At 40.5% G+C, this 9,495-nt stretch overlaps 1 pseudogene; it reads right to left on the bottom strand.

Moving 5' to 3' along the window:
- Window positions 1-1,737: 1,737 nt before the first annotated feature.
- On the bottom strand, window positions 1,738-9,374 carry LOC100147587 (olfactory receptor 2T33-like; annotated as a pseudogene).
- Window positions 9,375-9,495: the final 121 nt, after the last annotated feature.

Below are 9,495 nucleotides of genomic sequence, written 5' to 3'. Positions count from 1 at the left end.
TTTATTGGAAGAGGGTGTCCAGTTCCTTCTGTTTAGTCCATCTTAGTCTGGAAGCTCCACTAAAGCCTGTCTACCATGGGTGACCTTTCTTGAACTTGAAATATGGCTGGCTTAGTTTTCAGCATCACAGCAACACAGCCATCACAGTGTGACGATCATCTGACAGGTGGTGTGGTTCTCTGACATGGACACAAATCTGTGCCATGGCAGTGAGATAATTAGATCTTAATCACCAGATCACCAGAGCTGGCTATCAGCACAGAAAACTTCATAAATACATAGATTCCAATCTGTTTGTCACTCAAAGTACACTCTCACAAATAATTTTTAAATGACTAAAGGCTAAAGCATACAGTTTCACATGGCCTGGAATATAGTATCAATTCCGATGTGTATGCATTTAGAATTAATTATGTTTAAGACTGATGTTTAAAGTCATAATTTGGCATACTGCCTCTAGTTTTATTCTAATTTAATTCATTAAATTTAAAGAGAAGAAATATGAGCAAATATAAATTTTCATTCCTACATTTCTGTTTCAAGGACCTGACATTCTTTTAGCAGCAAAATCTTACAATTATTGAAACTATGGAAGAGCATGTTTTTTTCACTCCTTGAAGACCTACAGATATGGTGCTTTATTTTAAGTTGGTGCATGACAGTTAAATAAACTAGCTGTGGTAACTTGTCACACATCACCAAAACTCATATTTTAATAATTTTTGACAAGACTATTTTAATTTGTTTTTCTCATTGCTAAACTGATGTTTCTTTCAAATAAAAATGTGTGTGTCATGTCTTTTTTCCTTTTTTTTCTGAGAAATAAGTGACCCTAAATCAAAGTTGCAGAGAATTTATATATTAAGACTTCTCCAAAACCATTTGATACACTCCTTTCAGTTAATCACTGAAAAAGTAAAACCTTCAGCCCTCGGCTTTCTTTGTGCTTTAAAATCACTTTTTAACTGCATAAAATTTAATAGAAAGTAGATATTTATTCATTTTAAGATGTGTAAAAATACTTTGATTTTTTTATCTTAATTAGTACAGTGAATAAATATACAATCTGTATTAATTTATGTGGTAAATTTTACCACATGTGAATATTTTAATTAGTTTTGTTTCACAGATAAAAATTTTGACTTCTTCCTTTCATGGTTAATACATATTTTAATAATATTTAAATGTGTATAGTCCAATCTGTTAATCTTTTTATTTAGGAATTTTTTAATCACATATAGTGACAGAAAATCTTCCCCTGGGAAACATTTTGACAAATGTTTACTGCAACTTTCTTATAAGTGTTCTGTTTAATATTCATGCTGCTTATTTATTAATTTGAAATTTGTTGCATCAAAGTTATGCAAAGTTAAATCTGCATTTCTTTTTTCAAAATAAAAATGCTCTTTTTAAACAATTCATTCTATCATAATTAGTTATTCTCATTATATATGCAAATAATGTACATCACATTATTGATATCTAGCATATCTTGTGCTACAGTGCCTCAATCAGTTACTCTTATTGATGAGATCCAAAGTTCAGAATAAAAATAATGCAACACTGTATAAAAGTGAGACAAATATAATTTTTAGTTAATGTACAAAATGTAAAATAATGAAGAAAAACCCAATGCAAACTAGCAAAGTGAGAGGAAAATATAGATACAATATAAATTTTATTAGCTAAATCCAATTTGGCTGGTGCCAAATTGGCAAATTATGCTCACTATTGAAATCACAGAAAATATCTCTCCAGTCACTTTCTCAAGGCCCCCTTGACTTCTTTATTCCTCCCACTGTAAATAATGAGGTTCAACAAAGGTGTGAAGATGCTGTAAAAAGCAGAAACTGCGTTTTCATGAGCCACCGAATGGTAGGACTTGGGCTGCTTGTAGATGAATATGAGGGTGCCATAGAAGAGCCCTACAAGAGCTAGGTGAGAGGAGCAGGTGTCAAAGGCTTTCTTTCAGGCAGCAGTGGCCTGCACATGGAGCACAGCAGCCAGAATGAGATTGTAGGATGCCAAAGTGAGAGATACAGGGATCAAGAGCATCAGGATGCAGAACACACACATGAAAAACTCAAAAAGCTTATAGTCTGGCAGAGAAGATCCAAGATGGTGGCATGAGTAGTATTCTTTGTCTCTCCCCCTTCAAATCTACAACTAATTGGACATTCATCGCTCAACAAAGGATATCCATACAGCATCTCAGGACGCCTGAGAGACCCACGCCGCTATACATCAGAAGGCGGACGGACTTCCCTCTGGGAGGAGGTGGAGATAGGTGAAAACTCTCCTACCCTGACCCAGAACAGCCTAGTACCTGCAAGTGGCTTTCTTCCAGCGGACGCCCCCAGAACATTGACACACACCTAGGGCAGGAGGGAGAGCACACCAGAGGAGCGATGGTGGAAACAGGTGACCAGAGTACTACCTAAGCCCCCCGCAATTACACCTAACCCCAGAGGGAAGCTCCAGAATTACACACCTGAGTCCACGGGAAGAGCCTCTGCCCACCATTGGCAGGGAAGCCTCGCCTAGCATCCATGGCACTGGGAGGGTCCTGGAGAGAATCCCAGATGGCACGGCAGCCCACCAGCTGCTGCTGCTGGCCCCACTGACTACCAGGCTGGGCTCAGGACTACTGGAAATCTCCTGGGAGAGGACTGGGGCTGGCTGGAGCTCCAGCAGCTGGCTCCGTGGCCCGGGGGGAGAAGCTCCAGAGTTCTGCCCGGGCAGCAGACAAAGTCTCTGTCTGAGCTTAGCAGAGAGGCCCTTCCCAGCATCCACAACACCAGGAGGGTCCCGGAGAGAATCCCAAGCAGCACAGCGGCCTGCCAGCTTCCCCTGCTGGCCCCAATCACTGCTGGGCCTGGCTTGGGACTGCCGGAGACCTCCTGGGAGGGGACTGGGGCTGGGTGGAGCCCCAGTGGCCAGCTCTGCAGCCCAGGGGAGAAGCTCCAGAGTTCCACCCGGGCAGTGGGCAAAGTCTCTGCCTGTCATTGGCAGAGAGGCCCCTCCCAGCATCCACAACAACGGGAGGGTCCGGGAGAGGAGAATACCAGGCAGGGCAGCAGCTGGCCAGCTGCCACTGAACTCAAGGTGTCCAGCCATCCCCCAGACAGGGCAAGGGGCTCCCCAAGATCCTGGAGGAGAGGACTGGGGCTGGGTGGAGTTCAAGCGACCCAGCTCCGTAGCCCAGGGGGAAGTCCTACAGTCTCACAGAAGCCTCAGCAAAAGCCTCTGCACAGCACTAGTAGTGAGCATGCATCCAGCAGCCAAAAGGCTGGAAGACCCTGGGACAAAAGTAGCATAGCTAGGTGCGCTAACCACAGACGGCAGAAGATGCCAATAGCTCTCCTGTGACCCATAGTGGACAAGTGAGATTTTGTGGGCGTCGACAGTGACGGAGCTGCAAATATAAGTGATCCTGCCCCTGGCCACTGGGAAAGCCCATAACACCGTTGCAGACCCCAAGGAGGGAGCACGTCGTGGTGGGCTGCAACAGTAGGCACCAGCAGCCTTAAGCCCCTCTGTGATGGACCCCACAGCTGAAGAGGGAACCCACAGGACCACTGTGACTATGAGGAGGGGCCCAGGCCCAGTTAGCAACAGCTGATAGGGTTCCTGGTTGGTGCAGTATAAACAGCTGCTCCCCCACCACACCAGTAGAAACAAGTGGAAGGAGTAACTAAACTCTATCTCTATGTGGAGGCACAAATCCACAACATCAAGCAATATGAAAAAATATATTAAATCTCCAGAACAGAAGGAAAATAACAAATACACAGAAAACAATCCCAAAGTAAATGAAATATATAACCTAAATGACAATGACTTCAAAACAGCCATCATTGAGAAACTCAATGAGGTAAAATAGAATTCAGATAGACAACTCAAAGAGTTCAGGAGCTATGTCACAAAAGAGTTTGATACTATAAAGAAGAACCAAAAAGAAATACTGGAAACGAAGAACACAATAGAGGAGATTAAGAAAAATCTAGATGCACTGAACAGTAGTGCCAATAATATGGAAGAAAAATTAGCAATTTGGAAGATAGGAATATAGAAATGCTGCAGGCAGAGGAGGAGAGAGAAGTAAGACTAAAAAGAAATGAAGAAACTCTCCGAGAATTATCAGATGCAATTAGGAGATGCAACGTAAGGATTATAGGTATACCAGAGGGAGAAGAGAGGGAGAAGGGGCAGAAAGCCTATTCAAAGAAATAATGGCTGAGAACTTCCCAAACCTAGTGAGAGATGGAACTTCATGTGACAGAAGCCAATAGATCTCCAAACTTTATCAATGCAAGAAGACCAACCCCATGGCATACAGTAGTGAAGCTAGCAAAAGTCAATGACAAGGGGAAAATACTAAGGGCAGCCAGGCAGAAGACATTAACCTACAAAGGAACCCCCATCAGGCTATCAGCAGATTTCTCAGCAGAAACTTTACAGGCAAGAAGAGAGTGGAATGATATATTCAACAATCTGAAGGACAACAACCTATAGCCGAGAATTCTCTACCCAGTGAAAATATCCTTCAAATATGATGGAGAAATAAAACCCTTCCCAGATAAACAAAAATTAAGGGAGTTCATTGCCACAAAACCTCCACTTCAGGAAATGCTCAGGAAAACCCTCATACCTGAAAAATCAAAAAAAGGAAAGGGACTACAAAGAGCAAAGGAGATAAGTAGAAGGACAACAACAGAGAGTAGCAGCTATCCATCAGAACAGATTAAACCATGGGACGAGAAACAAAGGAAATTGAAGAAAAGCGGAAAACAAGACATAAAATGGCAACGGTAGGCCCCCACATTTCAATAATCATTCTAAATGTAAATGGATTGAGCTCTCCAATCAAAAGACACAGCGTGGTAGGATGGATCAAAGAACAAGACCCCGCAAAATGCTGCCTCCAGGAAACGCACCTCAGCGCCAAAGACAAACACAGACTCAGAGTGAAGGGATGGAGAAAAATACTCCAAGGTAATAATGAACAAAAGACAGCAGGTGTCGCTATACTAATATCAGACAAAGTAGACTTCAAAGCAAAACAGGTAAAGAAAGACAAAGAGGGACAGTATATAATGATAAAAGGACTCTCCACCAAGAAGACATAACACTGGTAAATATATACGCACCCAACACAGGAGCACCAAAATTTGTAAAGAAACTCTTAACAGAACTAAAAGAAGACATCAACAGCAATACAATAATAGTAGGGGACCTCAACACACCATTAACACCAACGGACAGAACATCCAGACAGAAGATCACCAAGGAAATTATAGAATTAAATGAAAAATGAGACCAGATGGACTTAATAGATATATATAGAACACTTCATCCAAAAACAGCAGGTTACACATTCTTCTCAAGTGCGCATGGAACATTCTCAAGGCTAGACCATATTTTGGGAAACAAAGCAAGCATCAATAAATACAAGAGAGTTGAAATAATATCAAGCATCTTTTCTGATCATAATGCTATGAAACTAGAAATCAACTACAAGAATAAAGCAGAGAAAGGTGCAAAAATGTGGAGACTAAACATCACACATCTGAACAAACAATGGATTATTGAAGAAATTAAAGAAGAAATCAAATATTGTCTGGAGACACATGAAAACGAGAACACGACATACCAAATCATTTGGGATGCAGCAAAAGCAGTCATAAGAGGTAAATTCATTGCAATACAGGCTCACCTCACTAAACAAGAAAAAGCTCACATAAGCAACCTCAAATGACACCTAACAGAATTAGAAAAAGAAGAACAAACAAAGCACAGAGTCAGTAGAAGGAAGGAAATAATAAAAATAATAGCAGAAATAAACGATATTGAAACTAAAAAGACAGTAGAAAGGATCAATGAAACAAAGAGTTGCTTCTTTGAAAAAATTAACAAAATGGACAAACCCTTAGCCAGACTCACCAAGAAAAGAAGAGCGAAATCTCAAATAAATAAAATTACGAATGAGAGAGGAGAAATCACAACAGATACCAATGAAATACAAAAGATCATAAGAGAATACTATGAAAACTATATGCCCACAAATTGAACAACCTAGAAGAAATGGACAAATTCCTAGACTCCTACAACCTCCCCAAACTGAATCAGGCAGAAATGGAGAATCTGAATAGGCCAATCACAAGTAAAGAAATAGAAACAATAATCAAAAACCTACCCAAAAATAAGATTCCATGACCAGACGGCTTCTCTGGAGAATCCTAGCAAACATTCAAAGAAGATTCAATACCTATCCTTCTCAAACTATTCTAGAAAATTGAGGAAGATGGAGTACTCCCTAACACATTCTATGAAGCCAACATCACTGTGATCCTCAAACCTGACAAGGACAACACAAAGAAGGAGAACTACAGGCTGATATCACTGATGAACATAGATGCAAAAATCCTCAACAAAATTCTGGCAAACCGAATACAGCAATACATCAAAAAGATTATACACCATGATCAAGTGGGATTTATACCAGGGACACAGGGATGGTTCAACATCCGCAAGTCAATCAACGTGATACACTACATTAACAAAATGAGAAAGAAAAACAACATGATCATCTCAATAGATGCAGAGAAAGCATTCGACAAGATCCAACATCCATTTATGATAAAAACCCTCAATAAAATAGGTATAGAAGGAATGTACTTCAACATAATAAAGGCCATAATGACAAACCCACAGCCAACATCATACTCAATGGACAAAAACTGAAACCCATCCCTCTGAGGACAGGAACAAAACAAGGGTGCCCACTTTCACCACTCCTATTCAACATAGTACTGCAGGTGTTGGCCAGAGAAATTCGGCAGGACAAAGAAATAAAAGGAATCCAAATAGGTAATGAAGAAGTAAAACTCTCACTGTTTGCAGATGACATGATCTTATATATAGAAAACCCCAAAGAATCCATAGAAAAACTATTAGGAACAATCAACAACTACAGCAAAGTATCAGGGTATAAAATCAACATACATAAATCAGTAGCATTTCTATACACTAACAATTAGCTAACAGAAAAAGAACTCAAGAACTCAATCCCATTCACAATTGCAATGAAAAGAATAAAATACCTTGGGATTAATTTAACCAGGGAAGTGAAGGATTTATACAATGAAAACTACAAGACTTTCTTGAAAAAAGATGATGATGACATAAAGAGATGGAAAGACATTCCATGCGCATGGACTGGAAGAATAAACATAGTTAAAATGTCCATACTACCTAAAGCAATCTACAGATTCAATGCTACCCCAATCATAATCCCAAGGACATTCTTTACAGAAATTGAACAAAGAATCCTAAAATTCATATGGGGCAACAAAAGAGTGCGAATTGCTAAAGCAATCCTGAGTAAGAAAAACAAAGCCAGAGGCATCACAATCCCGATTTCAAAACATACTACAAAGCTACAGTGATCAAAACAGCATGGTACTGGTACAAAAACAGGTCCACAGGTCAATGGAACAGAATTGAAAGCCCAGAGATAAAACCACACATCTACGGACAGCTAATCTTTGACAAAGGAGCGGAGGTCCTACACTGGAGACAAGAAAGTCTCTTTAACAAATGGTGCTGGGAAAACTGGACAGCCACATGCAAACGATTGAAAATTGACCATTCTTTTTCACCACACCCCAAAATAAACTCAAAATGGATCAGACCTAAAGATTAGGCCTGAAACAATAAGTCTTCTAGAAGAGTATATAGGCAGTACACTCTTTGACATCAGTTTCAAAAGAATCTTTTTGGACACTATAACTCCTCAGTTGAGGGAAACAATAGAACGAATAAACAAATGGGACTTCATCAGACTAAAGAGCTTCCTCAAGGCAAGGGAAAACAGGATTGAAACAAAAAAACAGCCCACTAATTGGGAAAAGATATTTACAAGCCACTTATCCGACAGAGGGTTAATCTCCATAATATACACAGAACACGCACAGCTTAACAACAAAAAAACAAACAACCCGATCAAAAAATTGGCAGAGGACATGAACAGACATTTCTCAAAAGAAGATATAAGTATGGCCAATAGACACATGAAAAGATGTTCATCATCGCTAATCCTCAGGGAAATGCAAATCAAAACTACACTAAGATATCACCTTACACCCACTAGATTGGCAAAAACATCCAAAACCAAGAGTGACAAATGTTGGAGAGGTTGTGGAGGAAAAGGAACCCTCATACACTGTTGGTGGGAATGCAAACTAGTGCAGCCACTATGGAAAACAGTATGGAGATTTCTCAAAAAGTTAAAAATAGAAATATCTTATGACCTAGCCATTGAACTACTGGGTATCTATCCTAAGAACCTGAAATCAGAAATCCCAAGAGTCCCTTGCACCCCTATGTTCATTGCAGAATTATTTACAATAGCCAAGATGTGGAACCAACCTAAATGCCCAGAAACTCATGATTGGATAAAGAAGATATGGTATATATATACTCAATGGAATACTACTCAGTCATAAAAAAGGACAAAATTGTTCCATTCGCATCAACTTGGATGGACCTCGAGGGTATGATCTTAAGCGAAATAAGCCAGACAGAGAAAGCCGAACTCTATATGACTCCACTCATAGGTGGAAGTTAACATATAGACAAAGAGAACTGATCGGTGGTTGCCAGGGAAAAGGTGTGTGGGGGGAGGGCACCAAGGGGGAAGTGGTGTACCCACAACATTACTAACAATAATGTACAAGTGAAATCTCACAATGTTGTAATCTATCATAATCTTAATAATAATAATAAAAAAAGCTTATAGTCTGCACAGGCAAGATGCATGTGTGATGATGCCTCACAAATAAAGTGTTTGATTTCCCAAGAGTGGTAGTAAGGGAAGCTCAGAGTGGCACAGGTCTGCATCAGCCCATCCACCCCTCCCGGCAGTCCCAGAACCTGAAGTCATGTGCAAGCAGAGCTTCTGATTCATGAGGATGTAGTGCAGGGCATGACATATTGTTATGTAGCGATCATAGTCCATGGCCACTAAGATAAAGCACTCCCTCCCTCCAAGAGTGAGATACAGAAAGATCTGAGCTCCACAGCCAATGGGAGAAATGGACCTTTTGTCCATCAGATAGTTGGCTGCCATTCTGGGGACAATAATGGAGACCAGCATCATGTCCATGAGGGAGAGCTGGCTAAGCAGGAAGTACATGGGCATGTACAGCCCGTGATCCTCATGGATGAGCATGATCATGAGGGCATTGCCCATCAGAAAGGTGAGAAACATCATGAGCACCATGGGAAAGAAGAACAGATGGGTCTGTGTGTATGTGGTTAAAGAGCCCGAGAAGAATCAAGTTTATCCCTGTGGTTTCATTTGCATTTTCCATGGCTCCAGTCATGACTGGAAGACAGCGAATGAATAGGAAATGAGAACTGCTTAAAAGGAAGCTTGAGATTTCTTTAAGAAAACTTGGTCAAATGACATAGAAACAACTGAGACTTGGAGGA

Source organism: Equus caballus, chromosome 6 (genome assembly GCF_041296265.1).
Source record: "Equus caballus isolate H_3958 breed thoroughbred chromosome 6, TB-T2T, whole genome shotgun sequence".
Classification (NCBI taxonomy): Eukaryota; Metazoa; Chordata; class Mammalia; order Perissodactyla; family Equidae; genus Equus; species Equus caballus.
This window is presented reverse-complemented; position numbering and strand designations above follow the sequence as displayed.